The following is a 24,687-nucleotide window of genomic DNA, read 5'->3' as shown; positions in this document are numbered from 1 at the left end:
CTCCGTATGTTTTTTGTTCTCTCCGTTTTTGTCCTTATCGACGCGTTGATTGTCATCCACGTATTTTTCGTTTCTTATTTACTTACCTTGTTTCTCTGCTCGTTTATATTCCTCCGTTTTCGTTGTACTGTTTTCCCTTCGGGGTTTTTTGTTTCTGTTTTCCCGCATTCGCGGAGGTTTCAGTTCGTGGCTTTTCAGCCGTTTGCCTTTTGGTTTTTAGTTTGGGTTTTCCCGCAGTCGCGGAGGTTTCAGTTTATTGCTTTTCTACCGCTGGCTTTTGTATTTTCGTTTATTGGTTTTCCCGCATTCGCGGAGGTTTCTGTTTACTGTTTTTTGGCAGTCACTGGGTTGCACTTGAGTCCTAAACACATTATAACCAACGCGTCACCACCGTGTTCGGAGGTGGCACGTTACAGATCAGTCTTTATGCAGCTGTAACGATCTGTGCGAGGCAGAACAGGGAGGCGGACACAAACACTGAGGAGAGCGAGATTTATTAATGGGAATTTCATAGGCAGAGTCATAATAGCAGGAAGGGGTCATAACGGGCAGGCAATCCAGACATGAAATACAAACAGACATGACGAAACACAACAAGGAGGACTCACGGACCAGACAGGAACACGCGCAGATTACGGGGAAAACAACGAGGCATGAAACACGAAGAACATGAAAGCACAAACCAACTCAATGAACAAAACAACTGATCCAGACATGGGAGACACAGGGACTAATATACATGGAACTAAACTAGGAACAGGTGATAACAATGACGACACGGGCGTGGCAGACAAGGGGAAACCATAGAAACAGACGAGCAGGGCCGGATCCAGGAGCAGGGAACAACACAGACACGAGGGAACAGGGAAACCGGAGTGACAGCTAGGAGAGGGGGCGTAGCCCTACGTGACAGTAGCACAGAGATACACACAGATACCAACAACAAAGACTCTAAAACAAGGGATATATGCTAATACTAACAAATAGAAATCACATAAATTTTTGATGCAATACATAATCCAGGTTTAATCCAGATAAAACACTAATTAAAATTAAGTATGTACATCAGCTTTCACAGTCATGAGCACATGTAATAATTTGTTTGTCCTTCATGGAAACTTAACAACGTCACAACTAAAGCGTGTGACTGGCACATTTATATGAGATTGGGGTCTGATTTCCTGTTGGTTATTCTTGCTTCTCTACAGAAATAGAGGTGCAGATAATGATCTCTCACTGATACATGGTGGGTGATGATGTGATGCTTGGATTATTTTTGACCAGAGGTTCTCATCTCACACCACAGACTTCTGCACTCTTGTTCACACTTGTGCTGCCTGAAACTTTAAATAAACTTTCCACAAAAATGTTCAGTATAATAAAACATCTGTATGTGTTTTTGTCACTGGATTATTTAGGCTGCCCTGTTTGTAAACTGCTCAGTGTATCACACAGGAACACAAGGTTCATTAATACTACTGACATACACCACACAAGGTAAAGCTGTACAAAGCATCATCAGGTGAAGGCAACTACACCATGGGCAGGTCAGCACTAAACCACATGGCCAACACACACACACACACACTCTCAAACCTACAGGCAATTTAACGAGAGTGATCAACCTAACACACATGTGTTTGGACTGTGAGGGGAACCCAGAGAAACCCACACAGACACGGGGAGAACATGCAAACTCCACACAGCAGAGACCAGACCAAGAACCAAACCCAGACCACCTTGCTGTGAGGCAACAGCTTTAACCACCACACCACCATGTCCCCCCCTGAACAGAAACATTACATTTAAACATTAAATTTAAATGTAAACTTTATTTAAAACATTAAGTTGAAACACATTTTTATAGCATACAAAGGAAATATTGAATATTGAGAGAAGAAATTATTACTATATTGTTATTAATTACATATTTTGTCACACTGAGCAGGCCCTATAGCTCAAGGGAGACACACACACTCGCCCACACCTTTAGCCCCACCCACACCCTTGTCCCGCCCACTCCCTCAGTCATGCTCACACACTCAGCCACGCCCACACATTCAGTCACGCCCATGCACTCAGCCACACTGTTAGCCACGCCCACACACTCAACTACTGCACCACTGTCCTCACACAACCAATTGATTCCTACCCTGTAAATCCCATATTGATCTAACTAAACTACAGCTAAAACAGACAGTAGGAAACCAGAGACCAGGACTCAGAGAACAATGACCAGCAACATGGGGCTGAAAACACTGGGTGTAAATATTGTGGTGGAAATTAAAAAAATTCCTTTTATTCTATGCTTTATTAGTATATGTTAATCATATTAGTCACATGATAGATGTATTATATCTATATATGTGTTAACCGTATAAGAGGGACACTGAAGCTGTTGAGTGTCTGGTATTGTTTAGTAGGCCTTAGAATTGTATTGTCTTTCCCCTGGACGTCCTCAGCTCATTCCGGGACTGCAGTGTTCCTAAACTGACCTCGCTGGAGACGCCAGTTGGTCTCCTAGCCTCAACATGGAAGTGGAACAGGTAACAATGATAGGAGGAGCTAAATGAGTGATGAACTAGGAACAGGTGAGAACAATGATAGGAGGAGATAAATGAGGGATGAACTAGGAACAGGTGAGAACAATGATAGGAGGAGATAAATGAGGGATGAACTAGGAACAATGATAGGAGGAGATAAATGAGTGATGAAATAGGAACAATGATAGGAGGAGATAAATGAGTGATGAACTAGGAACAGATGAGAACAATGATAGGAGGAGATAAATGAGGGATGAAATAGGAACAGATGAGAACAATGATAGGAGGAGATAAATGAGGGATGAACTAGGAACAGGTAACAATGATAGGAGGAGATAAATGAGGGATGAATTAGGAACAGATGAGAACAATGATAGGAGGAGATAAATGAGGGATGAACTAGGAACAGGTAACAATGATAGGAGGAGCTTCAGCGTCCTGCCTTCAAAAACCTCAAGGTTTCTTCCTCATGCTCTTAGGGAGTTTTTTCTTGCCACTGTCACCCTTGGCTTGCTCATTAGGGGCTTGGACAGGACACTGGTAAAGCTGCTTTGTGATAACAACTATTGTAAAAATACACTATATACTGTATATAAATACAGTTTGATTGATTGATTGATGTTACCTAGAGGGAAACAGGGCGGGAAGGAAAAGAGGCACTGGCTTAAACTTGTCATCTCCCGTGATCAGAGAGCCAACGCTCCTATGGTGGTCCAGTTTGTGGATGAGGACTGCCTGGCTATCTCCTCATGGAGCTATACTTGACTGGCAGTTCGTGGGTGGTCTAGCCGGCCAGCGAGAGGTTCCCCTCTGCAGCCGCCCAGCTGCATCCGGAGAGGCCCGATCTCACAAGGCCCAAAGCTCTGTGAAGGGACCCAGAAGCCACTGGGCGAATGGTTGGGCGACCCTGGAAAAGGAGAAAAAATGTGGCTTTGGAGGAGAGAGAGGAGGAAGTGAAGGGGCGCTAATCCCCATCATCCAGGCACCGCACACCAAAATGCTCCTGAAATGAGCACATACACCCCAGAGCACATGGCACAGACTCCAAAGACTCCAGAGGCTAGTTGGGTCCCTTGGAGGAATCCCAACGAACCAGTGACCCAGACCTGCGACAGTTACCCCAGGACTACCACCCCTGCTGAACGCAAGGCTTCCAGCGTGGCATCCTGAAAACCCATTTCTTTGTGTACCTGTGTGTCCCTGTATGTTTGTCTGTGCCTGTAATTCTCCCAATTGTCTTGTTCCCTTTTGTTCTTGTTGTAGTGAATGTACCTGTATGTGTGTTTGTGACCATCCCTGTCCCAGTGTTTCTCTCGTCTCTGTTCTCATCTCTCTTCCTGGTAGTATTAGGTTGTTTTATTTGTTGTGGGTCTGGAGACGAACTGGTGGAGCTGGGTGCTCCAGGAAGAGTTGCTCTTGGTGTGGGGATCTGTCACAGTACAGCCCCTGACCCCTCCATACGGGGGTCCTGACCCCTCCATACGGGGGTCCTGACCCCTCCATACCGGCGTGTTGGTGTGCCTATGTGTTTTTTCTGTGTGTGTGTCTTGGTCTTGTGTTTGTCTGTGCTGTTTGCGAATTTCAAAAATATCGCATTGCACTAGATAAACTCCTGTCATACTGTCAACACCCAGAAACACTGCATGAACTTGAATAATAATAAAAAAAACAGGGATGCATAAATTAAAATCCAAATCCAAAAAAATGAACACAAGAGTGACCTGTTTTATGTTTATTTAGGTGGGTATCTGGCTTTTTTGCACAAGCAAAACTACTCAAATGTGTAATAAAATAGATCAGACACTGCTGATGGCCAAATATGAACAGGACTTTTACCAGCCAATGAGATTTTGACTCGTGAGACCTAACGATTCATGAAGTTTGGTGAGTTTGGTGAGTCAGTATCCTCTGATGTCTGCACATTTCTCTGCAGTGATGATACCAGTCTGGATACTTCTATTTTTTCTCTACAAGACATGTATGATACCAAATCTTTACCTGTGTTTATTACATGTTGCTGTATTTTCTGATGTTGGATTAATAATATATATTACATGCCACGGATGCAATTTTGTCCACATTTTGTCTTTGATCTGACTGATTTAATTTTATAGGTCCTGTTCAAACTACAGAGGCTGTTAAATAAGACGTCCTGATTGAACCTGGAACTAATATCACTCTTAACTGCACATTTGTGTGACGGGTAGGGTGAGCGAAAATAAATGGAAGCGATCACGCCAAGTCTCAGGGAAATAGGATGGTTTAATATGTAAAGTGCATAAACCAAAACCCGTGACGTAGATCCAAATGAAGGATATAATAACCAGCGGTCAACTGGTACAAAGACTAGACATATATAGATGAACAAACGACCCTCAGGTGAGACGCCCACCTGAGGGACGAACACAACACCACACCCACAGGACAAGCTGCTGCTGTAGACGCAGGCGACCAGTAGGGGGCCGCCGTACCGTGACAGATCCCCCCTCCAAGCCGCACTCCCCTCCACCGGCTGTGCGGCCTACAGCGGCACAGACAGACACACAGGCACAAGCACCCAGGAGACCGCTCTCCCCAAGTGCAGGTGCGCAACCAGATGTGCAAACCCTCCCAGGGCTGCAGGCGGAACCGGAGGCGGGGTCCCTCCGTTCTGCGGGACCTGTCCTCCCGCGCGCGCAGCGCTGTTCGGCGCTCCAGGCGGCTGTGCGCCCGCTGGCTTCGCATTGGGCGCTTCTGGCTTCTTCCTGGGCGCTGGCGGAGGGTCTGCCTGGCATCAGTCACTGGCCGGGGTACGAGGCACCTCGGAGGGCAACCCGAGACACACCCTCTGGCCACGGGTCTCATGAATCTGTTGTGGTGTTGCTGTATGAGACTAATCATATATATATGACAACAGTTAGTGAGTGTTTCTACCCTGATATAATCTGCTGTATGAGACAGACACACTGCAGTGGTGTAGAGGAGGAGAAGGAGTCTCACTGTCTCTGTGTCTCACACTAGTCGTCCTGTTCTACATAAGACTCAGAGTGACAGTGATGTTCACTAAACATTTTTGTTCATTCCCACAGCAACATGATACTGAAGAGTTGAATTATGCTGCCATTCATTTCAAAGAGAGGAAGACCAAAAGAGGACTTCTACTCTGAAGTGAAACGTGCAGCTCTTACTGACTATCATCTAGATTATTAGCTCTCTTCCTCTCTAGAATCATAAGGGAAGTCTGGATACATTCTCTCTTTACTGGAACATGCAGTGTTAGAAAAGAGGTGCTGTTCAACTTTGTACTCTCTACGTCTTTATTCCCTGTTCAACTCTGTACGCTCTAAGTCTTTAACTCTGTACTCTCTACGTCTTTATTCCCTGTTCAACTCTGTGCTCTATCCGGACGGGATTAGTTTTTCAGGGGGACGTCTGTGAAAAATATTTCACCCTTGTACTCAGTGATAAAACTCTTGCATCCGGACAGCAATTGAAAAAACAGGAGGACCCGTGAGTTTTTGGCTTTCTCGGTCACATGACATCGCCTTGTCACGTTATAGCATGTTTAATAATGTCACACTGCCAACTCTGATGATTCCTTTTTAACTTTTAACTTTACTACTGTTCAGTTCAGCATTTAAGATCTCCGTTTAAGTTAAGCTATTTTGTTAAACCAATACAGAAAACACATTATAAAAAATCGCTAATGAATGTAAATAGCTAAATAAATCCGTTAAATAAAATAAAATAAATCCATTAAAAAATCCAGTAAATCCATTTTCGCTCGCCGCTGTCTTTACGTGGATCTCCGTGAAAACGCGCGCCCAACGTGTAACTACGGTGCGTGGCAGTGGACATATAGCTGTTTAATTAAACGTGAGGTGATGTCTGCATGTATAAACTCAGACATGTGGATCCGGACGGGACTAAAATTACCAGACGACCACGGAGTACAGCGAAAAACAGTAGGTAATTCCGCCTGTAATTTTCTCTGAGGACGTCTGAGAAAAACACGGACATGCTCGTTCCGGACGGGATTAAGGTATATTTTGTTTCTACTGGTTCAACAATAAAGTATCACATCACAGTAATCCCTGAGAACCACTGTACAGGACTTTAGTCAGTCAATGAGATTTTGAGTTATGACGTCTGAGAACTGAAGTTTGGTAAGTTTGGCAGTAGCTTTTTTCAAACTGTTTCCTCTGATGTCTGCACATTTCTCTGCAATGATGACTCCAGTCTGGATACTTAAAGTGCATAAATAACAGAACCACTTTGACTATTGTAAATACTACTGGGGATGATGCAGGAACGTACTTCTGTGGAGAGAAAATAGATACAACAGCAATTAACTTGTCCTCTGCTACATTCATCAGTGAGTTACATTTGTTTTGAAGTTGTTGAAATTTAAAACTACACTTGTACAAAACACCAAAAACACCAGCCTCTTGTCATACTACAGTGTTTTGCACAACATTTACAATTGTAATGCTGTAAGGAAGCCAGAACACACGGGGAAACATTTACTCATGATGTCACACATGAAGAATGAGTAAAAAGAGGGAAGGAAATGCACGTGGAAAGCTCAGTTCTGATTGGCCAGCTGCGTTCAGAGGGCTGTTTGTTCAGAGATGCAGGTGTATTCTGGGTAATCATGGTTAATCATGAAGTCAGTCAACAACAAGAGTGATTGATGTCCTGCAGGACACATGGACTCACGTGACATGAGACGTGTGTGTGTGATGTAGTTTACACCAGTGATTCTCAACTGGTGGGTCGCGGACACGTTCTGGGTGGGTCGCGGACAGTTTGTAAAAAAATTAATATGCTACTCTTCTAATTTTGTACTCATCTTTTATCCTGAAAAAAGACAGAAAGATACCCGTCAGACATGCCAGGGCTCCAGATTGCGACTAAAATCGTCGCAATCGCGACCATAAATTTAAATTTGCGAGTAATATAATTATTTCACTCCCCATCAACAAATGCGGGAATCTGATCACCAGCGTGACTCGCAAAGCAGCGGAGCGCTAATCGCTAAGCATTGAAAATGGCCAAGCGAAAAATATCGCATTTTTTCACATCTCTGTCGGACCAGAGACCGTATCTCTGTGTCGGACCCAAAGAGGACACGCTTCTTTATAATTGTACATAGTTTTAAGGTAATTTTAATGGGATCAAAAGTCACTCGTATGCATACTAGTAAAGTTTGTTTCACGTTCACATATTCTTAATTCTTTCTTCAATAACTTTGACAGTATTAGCAAAAGTGCCAGAATATGAAAATTCTTATTTCTGGCAACTAGCCCTATCCGGACGGGATTAGTTTTTCAGGGGGACGTCTGTGAAAAATATTTCACCCTTGTACTCAGTGATAAAACTCTTGCATCCGGACAGCAATTGAAAAAACAGGAGGACCCGTGAGTTTTTGGCTTTCTCGGTCACATGACATCGCCTTGTCACGTGATAGCATGTTTAATAATGTCACACTGCCAACTCTGACGATTCCTTTTTAACTTTTAACTTTACTACTGTTCAGTTCAGCATTTAAGATCTCCGTTTAAGTTAAGCTATTTTGTTAAACCAATACAGAAAACACATTATAAAAAATCGCTAATGAATGTAAATAGCTAAATAAATCCGTTAAATAAAATAAAATAAATCCATTAAAAAATCCAGTAAATCCATTTTCGCTCGCCGCTGTCTTTACGTGGATCTCCGTGAAAACGCGCGCCCAACGTGTAACTACGGTGCGTGGCAGTGGACATATAGCTGTTTTATTAAACGCGAGGTGATGTCTGCATGTATAAACTCAGACATGTGGATCCGGACGGGACTAAAATTACCAGACGACCACGGAGTACAGCGAAAAACAGTAGGTAATTCCGCCTGTAATTTTCTCTGAGGACGTCTGAGAAAAACACGGACATGCTCGTTCCGGACGGGATTAAAATCACAGAGGACCCCCCGTAAAAGAGAAAATTACCCCAGGACCCCCTGAGAAACTAATCCCGTCCGGATAGGGCTTTTAAGACAAACATCTACAACTTTGTTTACGTCAGGAATAGACGTATTTTAAATAGCAGACAACATGTTATTTTAAATGTGCAACTTTCACCACTGCAACGTCTAAGGCACCGTCTACAAATTACCTTAACACGGACGCAAGGGGCGGTCGTGAAGGCCCCAGAACACTACATACTCTGTTTTTTTAAATAATTTCAATAACTTTTAAAAGGTCCTTCATAAGACCACCAAACAAGTTGTATTACATAAAGTGTATGGCAACCTACAACTTTTTTTTCTTTAATGGGTCGTGACTTAATGACAATGAGAAAAAGTGGGTCCCGGGCTGAGACCAGTTGAGAACCCCTGGTTTACACTTCACTTAGAGCTGAGCCCTCTTTCAGATTAAGGACTAATAAATCATGACCACTTTAACAAATTTTACTAAAGAAATACAATGTTGAACCACATCATAACTAAAGAATATGACTGGCACGTTTAAACATGACTAGTGCCTGATTTCCTGTTGGTTATTCTTGCTTTATGAAAACAGAAGTGCAGATAATGATCTCTCAGGGCGTACTCACACTAGGCTCTGTGATCCGGGCCCGGGCACGGTTGCCTGCCGAAGCACGGTTCGTTTGGCTAGTGTGAGCGCTCCAACCGTGCCCGGGCCCGGATCAGTTAACCGTGCTCGGGCCCGCTTTGAAGAGGTGGGCCAGGGCACGATTCATGTGGACTCGGGCACGGTTCGCTTCTAGTGTGAGCGCTATCCGTGCCCGGGCCCGCTTGGTGCCTCGTCTGATTGGTTCATTTCGCTGGAACTCAAACATGACATCAGTGATGCGACGCTCACGTTAAACAGTCATAGCGGCAAAGCGATTAGCAGACAATTGTTGTGTTAAATTATCGATAAATCTGTGCTTGCACCGTGTTTCTGCACTCCCAAAACGACTCCAAAAATACAATAAAAAGAGAATCGTGAACTCTATAGTGTTGTGCGAGCGCGCTTTTTTCCAAATAAAGCGGCGTTGTGATGACGTAAGCGTGCTCGGGCCGGGTTGCTGAAGCGAGTGTGAGTGCAGGCCAGCGGGGGAGTTGGGAGGGGGGATAACCGGGCCCCAGCACGGAACGAGCAAACCGTGCCTAGTGTGAGTACGCCCTCACTGAAACAGAGGGGGGTGATGGTTTGGGGGGGGGGGGGGGGTGAGACTGTTGCTGGCTGGATTATTTTGACCAGAGATGCTCAACTCAAACCACAGACGACTACAATCTTGTTCAGACTCTCATAGTACTGCCTGGATGTTTAGATGAACGTTCCACACATATTATCAGTATAATGATAAATCACTTATGTGCCTCTATGTGTTTTTGTCTCTGGATTATTTAGTCTGCCATGTTTGTAATCTGCTCTGTGTATCACACAGGAACACAGGGTTCATTAATATTACTGACATACACCACACAAGGTAAAGTTGTACAAAACAATGAAAACAGAAACATGCAAATTTTTTAAGTAGAAACACCAAAGTGTAATTTAAAGTGCATCCTGTACTCCTCCCTCTAAATGGTCTGGTGTGTGTAATGTAGATATTGCATTATGGGGACACTCACGCTCTCCTCCTGATAAATGTGTTTAATTCTTGTGCTGCAGTCTAACACACGTGGGACATTTATCACTTTATCAGAGCTGACACTGAATCTTATTGGCCAGGACATCCTGAGTTAAACCAATCACAGCTGGACAGTGCAGGAGTAGTGTTATTCTGTAAGGTCATCATACTGTGTGTGTGTGTGTGTGTGTGCGTGTGTGTGTGTGTGTGTGTGTGTGTGTGTTCTAACTGCACAGATTTCGCAGTTTTGATTGCGGTGAAAAAAAAAAAATCACAATTGACAAATATGGCACATTTACATTTACATTATGTTTGTCTGTCCCTGTATTTCTCCCAATTGTCTTGTTCCCTTTTGTTCTTGTTGTAGTGAATGTACCTGTATGTGTGTTTGTGACCATCCCTGTCCCAGTGTTTATCTCGTCTCTGTTCTCATCTCTCTTCCTGTTAGTATTAGGTTGTTTTCTTTGTTGTGGGTCTGGGGACGAGCTAGTGGAGCTGGGTGCTCCAGGAAGAGTTGCTCTTGGTGTGGGGATCTGTCACGGTACAGCCCCTGACCCCTCCATACGGGGGTCCTGACCCCTCCATACGGGGGTGTTGGTGTGCCTATGTGTTGTAATTTCCGTGTGTGCGTCTTGGTGTGTGTGTTTGTCTGTGCTGTTTGTGAATTTCAAAAATCACACATTACACTAGATAAACTCCTATCATTCTGTCAACACCCAGTGAACTTGAATGATTAAAGTATTAAAATCTAAATCCAAAAAATTAATACAGAAGTGTCCTATATTATGTTTATTTAGGTAGGTATCTGGGATTTTTGCACAAACAAAACTACTTAATCATGTAATAAAGGAGATCAGACACTGCTGATGGCCAAACAAGGTTTGAAGACAACAGGACAGAACAGGACCATGTGACTTTTACCAGCCAATGAGATTTTGACTCGTGAGACCTAACGGTTCATGAAGTTTGGTTAGTTTGTCAGTTTCTCTGTCAGTCTCCCCTGATGTCTGCACATTTCTCTGAAATGATGATTCCAGTCTGGATATTTCTATTTGTTCTCTACAAGATATGTATGATATCCAAATCTTTACCTGCGTTTATAACATGTTTCTGTATTTCTGATGTTGTATTATTGATATATATTACATGCTACGAATGCAATTTTGTCCACATTTTGTCTTTGATCTGACTTGGTTTAATTTTATAGGTCCTGTTCAAACTACAGATGCTGTTAAACAAGAAGTCCTGATTGAACCTGGAACAAATATCACTCTTAACTGCACATTTGAAGGAATATCTGATGATCATCTTTACATTTGGTACAAACAAAGACTGAAGCAGGAGCCTCAGCAAGTAGGAACTGTGTATACAAATAAGGCGAGCATACCAACATATCCATTCAACAACTTCAGATTCATAATAAAGTGGATTAACAGCATAAACACTCTGACTATTGTAAATGCTACTGGAGGTGATGCAGGAACGTACTTCTGTGGAGAGATATATAATACAGCAGTTAACTTTTCATCTGCTACATTCATCAATATGACAGGTAAATACATTTCTCTTAAACTTCTTAACATGTTAATATTGATGTTATACTGCAATTTTATGAAGCAGAGAATAAATATCTCTTCTGTATAAAAGTAATAATTTTACACTGTGGACTGCACAGTGATACAACATACATGTTTTATAAAAGTTCTTGCTTTAAGATTCACATCTTTAATAAGTTCCTACAAATTCTTCAGTTTCTACACTTGTTTAAGCACATGAGGGAAACCAGGATGAACTACAAGCTGAGACTGTTTGTATTTTATTTACCAGAACATCCAGAGTTAAACCAGAGTCTGACAGTGCAGGAATAGGGTCTAATCACGCCAAAATCAGGCGAGTAGAAGTCTGTATTAAGTACAGAGATTATCACATTAACCTGCCATTCAAGGATCTATATAGAAGATACAAGTGTTTTATGAAGGAACTGCTGTTTTAAATAGAATCATTTGTACGGTGTGTGGACTACATATGTTTTTTTTTTGTTTTTTTTTTTAAGTAAAAGTACCTGCTGAACAACCACACACGTATCATTTAGTCTCATATTGAACAAATAAAGTGATTACAGAAATCTGACCTTCAAGGTTTTATTTAACACCCAAAAGTGTTTCATGAAGAAACTATCTTTTCCAGAAAAATCTAGTTTACCCATTTGAAGCACACCGAGATTAAATGAAGATCAACTTGCATTTACAGTATTCGTGTTACACTAGGATATCAAGTGTTGTGCATATCAGTGTCTCAGAATTCACCTGTAGAGTCTGTTCACAACGCAATAGTTGGTTTATTGTCACTAGTGCAGAACACACACACACACACACACACAACATGCATCTCCCTCTCTTTACATACAGACACACACAGCCGATCCTGGTTTGGTAATATATACATTTTATTGGCCATGCAGGGTTAAAAAACCAAACTGAACATGGATGTAATCAGAGCAGAGCAGAAAAAACAAGCAAGTATCTTTGAGCCTTTTTCCTTTAAAGTGATTATCACAGAAGATTTTTAGATTACAATTTATTCATAAAAATGTGTTACAGTAAATCTGGTAGTGATGTGTCTAAATGTGTTACAGTAAATCTGGTAGTGATGTGTCTAAATGTGTTACAGTAAATCTGGTAGCGATGTGTCTAAATGTGTTACAGTAAATCTGGTAGTGATGTGTCAATGTGTTACAGTAAATCTGGTAGTGATGTGTCTAAATGTGTTACAGTGTATCTGGTAGTGATGTGTCTAAATGTGTTACAGTAAATCTGGTAGTGATGTGTCTAAATGTGTTACAGTAAATCTGGTAGTGATGTGTCTAAGTGTGTTACAGTGTATCTGGTAGTGATGTGTCTAAATGTGTTACAGTAAATCTGGTAGTGATGTGTCTAAATGTGTTACAGTAAATCTGGTGGTAATGTTTCTAAATGTGTTACAGTAAATCTGGTGGTAATGTGTCTAAATGTGTTACAGTAAATCTGGTAGCGATGTGTTTAAATGTGTTACAGTAAATCTGGTAGTGATGTGTCTAAATGTGTTACAGTAAATCTGGTAGTGATGTGTTTAAATTTGTTACAGTAAATCTGGTGGTAATGTGTCTAAATGTGTTACAGTAAATCTGGTGGTAATGTGTCTAAATGTGTTACAGTAAATCTGGTAGTGATGTGTCTTGGAGCAGTGTTGGGAGTGTGTGTGTGTGTAATCACTGCTCAAGCCATAACTATTTGGAAGATGAAACACTCTGAACATGACAATGGTGAGTGTTCATAAAGGACAGGAGGACCAACCTATTATAATTCACAACTTCATACTACATTTATATTTAGGAATATTAAAAATATTGATAATAATTCTGCAATAAACTTGGTATACAGGTAGTATTCCTTGATACATGTACAATTAATGCTGTATTTTTCCCAACTTCAATGAAATCTCAACAAGATGTGATGGAGCAAACAACCAATCAGGTACAACTTGTACAGTTGTTCTTTCATAACATTATTAGTTAAACGTCTTTCTCCAGGTTTATAGTTTCATTTTAGATGTGACATCAGCTGACATAACAAATCATGACTAAGAAATTGAAATATTTTTAAAAACAGTAACATGCTAATCATATATATGACAACAGTAGCTGTTAGTGATTGTTTCTACCCTGATATAATCTGCTGTACGAGACAGACACACTGCAGTGGTGTAGAGGAGGAGAAGGAGTCTCACTGTCTCTGTGTCTCACACTAGTCGTCCTGTTCTACATAAGACTCAGAATGACAGTGATGTTCACTAAACATTATTGTTCATTCCCACAGCAACATGATACTGAAGAGCTGAATTATGCTGCCATTCATTTCAAAGAGAGGAAGACCAAAAGAGGACAGGAGAAGAGAGGACGACCTGAAGACAGCGTCTACTCTGAAGTGAAACGTGCAGCTCTTACTGACTATCATCTAGATTATTAGCTCTCTTCCTCTCTAGAATCATAAGGGAAGTCTGGATACATTCTCTCTTTACTGGAACATGCAGTGTTGGAAAATATGTGCTGTTCAACTCTGTAGTCTCTAAGTCTTTATTCCCTGTTCAACTCTGTACTCTCTATGTCTTTATTCCCTGTTCAACTCTGTACTCTCTAAGTCTTTATTCCCTGTTCATCTCTGTACTCTCTACGTCTTTATTCCCTGTTCAACTCTGTACTCTCTACGTCTTTATTCCCTGTTCAACTCTGTACTCTCTATGTCTTTATTCCCTGTTCAACTCTGTACTCTCTACGTCTTTATTCCCTGTTCAACTCTGTACTCTCTAAGTCTTTATTCCCTGTTCAACTCTGTACTCTCTACGTCTTTATTCCCTGTTTAACTCTGTACTCTCTAAGTCTTTATTCCCTGTTGTGATGTTTTCTGATCATTAGGGTATATTTTTATCTACTGGTTCATTCTATAACATCATATTCATCTCTGAGAACCACTGTACAGGACTTTAATCAGTTAATGAGATTTTGAGTTATGAAATCTGAGAACTTGTGTAGTTTGGTAAGATTGGCAGTAGCTTCTTTTCAAACTGTCTCCTCTGATGTCTGAACATTTCTCTGCAATGATGATTCCAGTCTAGATACTTAGATTGCGTAAATAACAGAAATACTTTGACTATTGTAAATGCTTCTGTAGATGATGCAGGAACGTACTTCTGTGGATAATAATACAGCAGTTAACTTTTTCCTCTGCAATATTCATCATTGTGAGTTACATTTGTTTTGAAGTTGAATTTTAAAACTACACTTTAACTAATGTACAAAAAAAAAAAAAACTTGTAGTCTGACTTTCCATCGGCCTCTTGTCATACTACAGTGCTTTGCACAACATTTACAATTGTAATGCTGTAAGGAAGCCAAAACTTTACTGACTTGTTTGTTAACACATTGGCACATTAACATGTAGAATCACTCTGAGAGGTTACACACGTGCACCACTGTTGTGTTGTTGTGTTCTATTATGGACAGTAAAGATGTGTCTCTGCCACCAAAAAACGATGTAACGCTTTAGAAAAATTCTCTTTTATTTCATATAGATTTCAATATTGGGTCTCTGATATCACACAATCTGAGTTCTCGTTTGTCATGTATGAAGACACCATGTCCTAAAACGTCTGAAACATTTACTCATGATGTCACACATGAAGAATGTGCAAAAAGAGGGAAGGAAATGCACATGGAAAGCTCAGTACTGATTGGCCAGCTGCGTTCAGGAGGCTGTTTGTTCAGAGAAGCAGGTGTATTCTGGGTAATTATGGTTAGTTAAGGAGTCATTCAACAACAAGAGTGACTGATGACCAGCAGGACACATGGACTCACGTGACATGAGACTTGTGTGTGATGTAGTTTACACTTCACTTAGAGCTGAGCCCTCTTTCAGATGAGGGAATAATAAATCATGACCACTTTAACAAGTTTTACTAAAGAAATACAATGTTGAACCACATCATAACTGGGGCCTGATTTCCTGTTGGTTATTAGTGCTTCATGGAAACAGAAGTGCAGATAATGATCTCTCACTGAAACAGAGGGGGGTGATGGTTTGAGGGAGGAGGTGGTGAGACTGTTGCTGGTTGGATTATTTTGACCAGAGATGCTCAACTCAAACCACAGACGACTACAATCTTGATCAGACTCTCATAGTGCTGCCTGGATGTTTAGATGAATGTTCCACACATATTATCAGTATAATGATAAATCACTTATGTGCCTCTATGTGTTTTTGTCACCAGATTATTTAGTCTGCCATGTTTGTAATCTGCTCTGTGTATCACACAGGAACACAAGGTTCATTAATATTACTAACATACATCACACAAGGTAAAGCTGTACAAAACAGTGAAAACAGAAACATGCAAACTATTAACGCAGAAACACCAAAGTGTAATTTAAGGTGCATCCTGTACTCCTCCCTCTAAATGGTCTGGTGTGTGTAATGTAGATATTACATTATGAGGACACACACTCTCCTCCTGATAAATGTGTTTAACTCTTGTGCTGCAGTCTAACACACGTGGGACATTCATCAGTTTCTCAGAGCTGACACTGAATCTTATTGCCCAGAACATCCCTAGTTTAACCAATCACAGTCTGACAGTGCAGGAGTATTGTTATTCTGTAAGGTCATCATACTGTACTCAGGTAAGTTTGTCATGAATACAGAACCAGCATCAGTTTACTCTCCTGTTTAGCTGCTGTCTGAGACAGGGGTCATGTTGTGTTTCTGCTCACACAAGACAGGATCTGTTGTAGGGGACACTTTTTCTGAGGAAAATAAAAAATAAAGAATAAACATTATGTTTACTGGTAAAATTTACTGGTCTATTATGTTTACTGGCAAAATTATATGTTTACTTTTAAAAGGAGAAGTCACCCTGTCAGCCTATAGTCTTCACGTTCTTGGGCGTGAGGGAGGAGCCACAGAAGGGATGTGATTAATAAGTGGGAGGAGCCACATATGGGGGATGTCATCATGAAGTGGGAGGAGCCACAGCAACTGATGGCAGCAGCCCAAAGTAACTGAGCTACACTGCAATGCCACAGACTGTTATCATATTCATACCAATATGTCCAAACTCTATAAGGTAAAGATCAGACTTCTCACTGGCAACAGAATCACAAAGAGGAAAAGGATTATTGTGCTCAAACAGACTGAGGTAAAGAAAAGTGTTCATGGTCAAATAATTTAACTTGAACCCTCTTGGTCCTATAGTATAGTTCTATTAGACATTACATCCTAGCCAACCTTCCTTTAATCAATTGTCACATTTCGTGCAGACACAATCAGCTCACCAGTTCCATGTGGGCTTTAAGAACCAGCAAACACAGCTTCTCTCTCCATATTTTACACACTGCACTGTCCTCACAGAGTCACTAAACTCCTAACCTGTAAATCCCATACTGGTCTCCCGGGAGACTAAGGCCACACCCAGCCTCACTGACACTGGTAATGTCCCAGTGACACCAGTTCATATGGATTTTCCAACTACAACACCAGTCATTCCCCAACACAGCAGATCCAGACTGGTCACCACGGAGACTAAAGCCACACCCAGAGTCACTGGTACCATTAATTCATGCTCAGTGTCACCAGCTCATTTGGATCCACCATATTAAACAATGACACAAAGATCCACTTGTTGAAGAATACAAAAATGAGTCTAATATTAACAAACCAGGCTAAGAAAGCAGCAGATGAGTCATAAAATACAAAACCAGACAGAGATAGAAGTAACTACAGGAATAACTAAACAGACAATAGCACATTGACAACAAGACAACAGGACTCAGAGAACAATGACCAGAAACATGGAGCCAAAAATGCTGGGTTTAAATACACAGATAAATAAATGAGGGATGAACAGTGAGAACAATGATAGGAGGAGATAAATGAGGGGCAAACATTCAGAAACCAAAACAAGGGAGATGAATGGAACAGCAAACCAGGAAGTCAAAAACAAGTAGACAGAGACTAGGGAGGGGCAATCGTGAGATCCACTCACCTGTTCAGTCATTCCACCTTTTTGTCATACATTTTTCAATATTGTTCCATAAAATCTTGAGCTCCACTGAGGTACAGTGTTAGCCAATCAGGTTCCACCAGGTGTGGTTTAAAAGGGCAGTAGCACAGGAGGAGTGGAAAATTTTTTAGAGAACTCTGATGACCAGATGCAGAAGATATGGAGTCAAGGAGATGAGTTCACCCATGTGATGCTCTGGCCTGTCTGAGTACAGACTAGTTTAGTACTCAGTTCACTACATGATGATGAGTGTGTTTATAATATTACAGCTTTATCATAGTCTAATTCTTGCTGATATGAAGTTTTTCGATACTGTTGCAGGAATCTAAGACCAGTTTACTGTACATCCCACATGCTGGTATATTTATACATAATATTTGTCAATTGTGGTTGAAATTCTGTAAACCATAAATGGTGAGCACAATAAAAGGCAGAAGCAGTTGGGTAAGGTAATAAAGTAACATGAATTTATTAAGCAAGTATGGATTAATCCACCTGCAAAAGAGAGCTAATTCCCCTCTCGAAATTCTCATCTTTTATACTCATAATCCATAAGCACACAAGGTGTTCACAAGGTGAACATGAGGTGATCACAAGATAATTAAATGAATATGATTGGATGAACTTGGCATAATTCACACATGATTGGACAAATGTATATTTGCCCCTCCCCTCATGCCCCATCCACGCTTGGTGGTCCCGTGATGGTCTGAGAGCCGACGTGGCATCTTCCAAGTGTGAGACTAAGAGACCAGCTGGCAGCTCCAGTATGGATAAGGGCGAGGTCACCCTAGGAACAGAGGCACAGAGAGTGGGCCGATTACAAGACAGAGGATGGCCAGTACAATTCTAATGCCTACAGAGTCATACCAGACACTGAATGACTTCAGTGCCCTACTTACATGATTTAACACACATAAAGAGCACTAGCGTATACATTTATCATGTGACTATTGTGATTAACATATACTAAATAAAGCATAGCAAAAAGGAAAAAGCTAGATTTTCCACCACACAATAAATGCGTTTGTAATGTTTCAAGGGGGTGGGTGGGACGCAAACACAAGTATTAATGTAATTTATTAAATTAAAGAAACACCAAATGGAACAAGAGAAAACAAGTAAGGACAGAAGAATATTGTAACGTTGAGCACCCCGGCCTCTCCCTTTTGGGCGTGTGTCTACGTCGTCTACGTCTCCTAGTCTGTATATTTATTATTCCTATTTGTAAAAATAAATATAAGTGACGTTCTGTGAAGCAAGGATTCAGTGTCTCATCCTTCGCCCTGCCCGCGTGTCACAGAACGACGAGCTGTTGTGAGACACAATGCCAGGCTACACCATCCTGCCAAAGAAGGGCAAGAGCCCCAGCAAACGGCACCACCGTGCATCTTCCTCCCCCAGCGCCACGAAGCCACGCCGACGCTGGAGCAGCTGGAGTCGGACCCGGTGTGTGCCTACATGCTGTGCGCGGTTCGGGAGACCACAGTACCCGAGCTGAAGGAGGAGTACCACCAGGTGGTACGGATGTGGCGAGAGCGACATCCCTCTCCTTCCCGCGCCCTCTCACCTCTGAGAGTGGGCGCCTGTGTTATCGGCGCCACTGCGTCTACCCTAGAGGAAGAGTTTGGGGAGGAGGACTCAGAGGAGGAAGACGACAGCTACCCTCCTTCCGTGTGTTCCGCGCCCACCATAGACTACAGTGGGGAGGAGGAAGAGGACGATGAGGAAGAAGACCATCCTCCATCCGTGCACTCGGGTATCTCCGAGTGCACGGACAGCGAGCTCTACTCGGAGGACGAGGGTAGTCCGCCCCCCTCTGAGCGTTCTGCCGGGACTGTGAAGGGGAGGTGGACTCCAGAGGTGGGCCCATCCTCCGATCGCTCCGGAGGAGGCGAGATGGACTACTCCCGGGGTGTCAGCCCGGAGCAGCCCATGAGCTGGAGCCAGGGCAGTGAGGCGATGGAGACCGAGGGGGAGGACCACACTGCCGGCTCTGGAGGGCGACCGCGAGGAGAAGGGGGAATGCCCTACGGCCCACCGAGGGGAGAGACCAGCCGTGCTGCACCAGGTGCGTCCGCCAGCCGCGCTGCACCCGGTAGAGGGTTCGCAGCAAAGGCAGGAGGAGGAGTGCCCACCGCAGCACCAGCAGCTCCCGGTCTCTCTCCCCTCATCGCTTTCCTCCTGGTGCAAAGCCTGGCGCTTATTACATGTTTGTCTGTTCCGGTGTTTGTGAGTCTTCCTGTATGTTTGCCAAACCCCCTTTTCCCGTTTGTGCCTCTTTGTGTAAGTGTACCTGGTTGTGTGTTTGTAAACGTTCTGTTGTGTTTGTCTAACGTGTTTTCCCCTGTATTCCCAGGGAGGGTGTTCTAGGTGGTTCGTGGCAGACTCTTCGCCGAGGGCAGTTACCTCCCAGACGCAGGACTGAGCACGTTGGATCCGCCCATCGACGTGGGTTTGGGGCTCTCTGTCACGTTGAGGACCCCGGCCCCTCCCTTTTGGGCGTGTGTCTACGTCGTCTACGTCTCCTAGTCTGCGTCAGTGGATCTCCGTGGTTATGGTTATGTCTTGTGATAATCCGTCTCACCTGTGGCTCGTCTCGCAATCACGCGGGGCTAATGTGGTTTGTCTATTTAATGTGCGTTCGTGCAGTGTCCTGTGCTCGTCGTTGTCTGAGTCTACACGTTGTGTGTATGTGTTATGTGTTCTTCGTGCGGTTCCTGCGCTATTTGTATAAATAAATATGTGACCTTCTGTGAAGCAAGGATTCAGTGTCTCATCCTTCGCCCTGCCCGCGTCACAGATATACACTAGATCAAACATAAGATAGACAACACGGCAACCAAGCAACACACTAAATGAACCACTTTAAACACAATACTAGAAATATTAAATCCTTCCACAGAAAGGACTACTTTACTTACGATAACGGACGAACTAACAATCACTAAAGTATGACACAACCACAACACAAACAGGACCGATAAACTGAATGAACAAGAAGACTAGAACGCACAGGGAAAAGATACACAAACCTAGAAGCGAGAGACGAAAGCTACAACAGAACTTAACTACTAAGGGGGAATAGATTGACGGGGAGAAATATATGAACAAAAAAAAAGGTAAAATGGAGAATCAGGGAGGGGAACAATATGCAAAGGGAAAATACGACTAACAAGGAACAACTAAATAAACCAGCAATGAGATGAGAACTAAAACAGGGAAGACAAAACGGAACAAACCAGACCAGCGCACGGTAGAAACGAAGGGAAAGCACAGGATACTGAACACGAAGAGAAATATACACAGGAGCATAAACGAAACACAGCAAACACAATGACCAACAACAAGGGGATAAAACAGAGGGATTATATAGAAACCAGGAGGAGAACGAGACGCAGGTGAAAACACTGAGGACCGGGGAGTGACAGACAGAAGGGAAACCAAGGAAACGGGAAAACAGGGCGGGGCTAGGGCAGAAGAGACTGGGAAGGAGGGCGGAGCTGAATGTGACAGCATTTTATTACATTTCTGTAAGCTTCTTTTCATGATGCTCAGAATATTTTACAAAGCATCTAAAAGCAACTACAATACAAAACAAAAATAAAAAAGAACCAACATCACAAACAAATTCAGCAGGTAGTATCATAGTGTGTAGTCTCATTAATGTGTGTTCAATTAATCAGTTCACACACACAAACATTACTACACAGTTCCAACACACAACCAGCAAGTCAGTTTATTATTTAATCATAAATGATTCTCTACAACACTATTATTCACAGAGCCACAAAGTCCTAACTTGCACACACCTGGGACTCCTCCTACAAAATCAAAACCAAACTGGACTAATCACACACACATACACACACATTACTGATTACTGTGGGGGGTGTGGATCACACGTGACCAGAGCGGTGGGCAGCCCTAGCCCGGGGCCCGGGGAGCAGTTGGGGTTAGGTGCCTTGCTCAAGGGCACCTCAGTCATGGCCTCAGACCTGGGAATCGAACCCTATACAAACCAACTTCCACAATCATGATCACGCAAAAGAAATTCTGCATTTCCGAGAAAGAAAAATTATGTTGAAGAACACCATAACTATAGAATCTGAGTGTTATTTTAAAGATCTCTGGGACGTGATTTCCTGGTGGTTATTGTTGCTACTCTGAAGAAGATAGAAGTGCAGATAATGATCTCACACTGGAAACAGGTCAGTGGTGATGAGGGTGCTGGATGGATTATTTTTGACCAGAGATGCTCAACTCAAACCACATACTTCTACAGCCTTGGTCAGACTCTTATAGTGCTGTCTGGAAGTTTAGAGGAACTTTCCACTCTTACAAGCAGAACCAGCAATCCCTATACTAAAAGCAAAACTTCACAAACCACCCCTATCACATGCTGATGCATAAAAACCACCAGATTCTCAGAGCTGACACTGGATCTTATTGGCCAGAACATCCAAAGTTTAACCAATCACAACCTGACCATACAGTAGTGTTATTCTGTGAGGTCATCATACTGTACTCAGATCAGTTTGTCATGAATACAGAACCAGCATTAGTTTACTCTCCTATTTACCTGCTTTGTGAGAATGAAAATGTGAGAAGACAGTTTTAGACTTTAAGGTCACTGAGAACATAAACACACACACACACACACACACACACACACACACACACACACACACACACACACACACACACACACACACACACAAGCTTAGACTGATGGTGTCTGATAAAACACCTCCTATGTGCAAAAGTAGTAGTGTGAAACCTATTAATAAAATGTGCTAATGCTTATTGGCATGAAGTGTTAATATAAAGAAAACAGTGCTGCATTAATAATACATGACCAACAGCCGGGAAACATATGTACTGACCTTCTACACACAGAAAACATCTGACTATAAAAAGATTTAATAGTACAGTGAAATGTAATACAATGTGTTAGATATTAATAGATATGTAATAGATTTTATTACAAATATTAAATAAAATAAAAAAAAATATTTACTGTAAAAAACTACTTAACACTAGAACAGCAGGATATCTCAATTGATGCACATCACAATTTTTCTACTTAATACGCATTTGTAAGAAAAATCTGAAAAATTGACTACTTATTTAGCATGCTTATTTGAAAAATGAAGACAAAAGCTGCAATAGTAAATAATAATAAAAATCTTTATTTGTATAGCACTTTTCATACACACACGCAACTAAAAGTGCTTTACAGAATAAATGAAAACATTAAAAGGAAACAAAGACTTAAAATAAACATGAAAATAAATTAAAGATAAAGAAAAACAAACATAATAAAATTGTCACGTAAGGCTCCGCCCCCCTCTACTAGCTGTCACTCCGGTCGTCCTGTCCCGTGTGTCAGTGTTTTCGTTGCCTGTTTGTCCCGCCCTGTTTCCATGGTTTCCCTCTGTGTCACACCCCTGTCGTCAGTGTTCCCACCTGAGTCTAGTTAGTTCCTGTTGTTTCTGTGTACTTATATTCCTTGTGTTTCCCTGGTCTGGTGTTGGTGATTGTGTGTAAGTAGCTCCCCTGTTTCTGTACCCTGGTTGTTGGTCTTCTGCTCGTTTTGTTTTGTAAATTCCAGTAGTTTCTTGTTTTCAGTATGTTGCTATGTGTAGGTTTTGTTTCTTGTTCTGTTTCATTAATGGACTTGACTAATGCCTTCTTGTTTGATTCTGACTTTGGAATTCACTTTATTAAATCTCACTCTCCTCAGCATTTGTGTCTGTCTTCTCGCTCCGCGACGTGTAAAGCGTAACAAAAATAATGTAGTAAAATGACAAATTATTTAAAGTAATAGACAAAATAATGTAATAAAGTAAACATGTAAACCTAAAAAAAGTAAATATGTAAAACTATTAAAATAATTAGAACAGACTTATAATGTAATTACCGTATTTTCTTAACTATAGAGCACACCTCAATATAAGTTGCACCTACAAAGTAAAAAAAAGGAAAATGTTGTATAAGCTAAAAGCCGTGTATATCTACAGAACTGAATACATTTAACTGAACTGATAACCCATTGATTCTAACCATAGCCCACTGATTCTAACCCTAAACCACTGATTCTATCCCTAACCCATTTATTCTAACCCTAAACCATTGATTCGAACCATAACCCATTGATTCTAACCCTAAACCATTGATTCTATCCCTATCCTATTGATTCTAACCCTGAACCATTGACTCGAACCATAACCCATTGATTCTAACCCTAAACCATTGATTCGAACCATAACCCATTGATTCTAACCCTAAACCAGTGGGGAACCGTCAAGGCCCTCTACGCCCTCTCAGAGGGCCTAAAAGATTCTTAAAACATAAATATATATAATTTATTCAATTTTTTAATCAACTTATAGTTTGACAATCGACATCTAAACAATTACAGAAATATAAGCAAATAAATTATTCAACCGTGTCTATTCAATCTGTGTTGGAAGGTGAGGGGTTAAGTGGAAGCCTGTGAACCTGTGTCTCCCCCTATCAGGACTGTGATGCCCGCTGTTCGTTTACAGACTAGAGGGCCTGGCAGTTATAATTCAGCGCAATACCAGTTTCAAATGACAGCAAAAATCTTCCCTCTTAGTAGGCGGGCTTAACTGTATGATAGTTTCCACCTGCTGTGGCGAACGCTAGCTGTCGTTAGCACCACCGCTAGCTAGTTTAGATTCATTCCTTTGATGTCCTCGTGCGCGTTGTTTACATATTCCGCTCCCGAGGAACACGGAGCTGTGAACCTTATTTTGTTGGAACCTTATTTTGTTTAAGAAGTTATCTAGTACAGATATTATTGTTTATTACGTGTCTAAAGCTGTACTGCCGTCTCAATTTTTTATTTTTAATTTATTGCAGTTAATTAGGAGAGGAAAACATTTTTTACATCTTATCCACACACACTAGTGATTACTAGGAGGCTGTGG

The 24,687-nt window shown here is 41.8% G+C and overlaps 2 long non-coding RNA genes across 2 annotated transcripts; both read left to right on the top strand.

Annotated features, from left to right (window-relative positions):
- Positions 1-7,938: 7,938 nt before the first annotated feature.
- LOC143527690 (uncharacterized) lies at positions 7,939-12,820 on the top strand. The gene is made up of 3 exons (XR_013134230.1): positions 7,939-8,397; positions 11,349-11,693; positions 12,603-12,820. It is a non-coding gene; the product is annotated as an uncharacterized LOC143527690 (long non-coding RNA).
- Positions 12,821-13,330: 510 nt separating this feature from the next.
- Positions 13,331-14,357, top strand: LOC143526494 (uncharacterized). Its single transcript, XR_013133867.1, has 3 exons — positions 13,331-13,442; positions 13,628-13,653; positions 13,996-14,357. It is a non-coding gene; the product is annotated as an uncharacterized LOC143526494 (long non-coding RNA).
- The last annotated feature ends 10,330 nt before the right edge of the window (positions 14,358-24,687 follow it).

The sequence above is a fragment of the Brachyhypopomus gauderio genome, chromosome 11, assembly GCF_052324685.1.
Source record: "Brachyhypopomus gauderio isolate BG-103 chromosome 11, BGAUD_0.2, whole genome shotgun sequence".
Classification (NCBI taxonomy): Eukaryota; Metazoa; Chordata; class Actinopteri; order Gymnotiformes; family Hypopomidae; genus Brachyhypopomus; species Brachyhypopomus gauderio.
The sequence above is the reverse complement of the archived record's forward strand: the minus strand, read 5'-3'. Positions and strand labels throughout refer to the sequence as shown.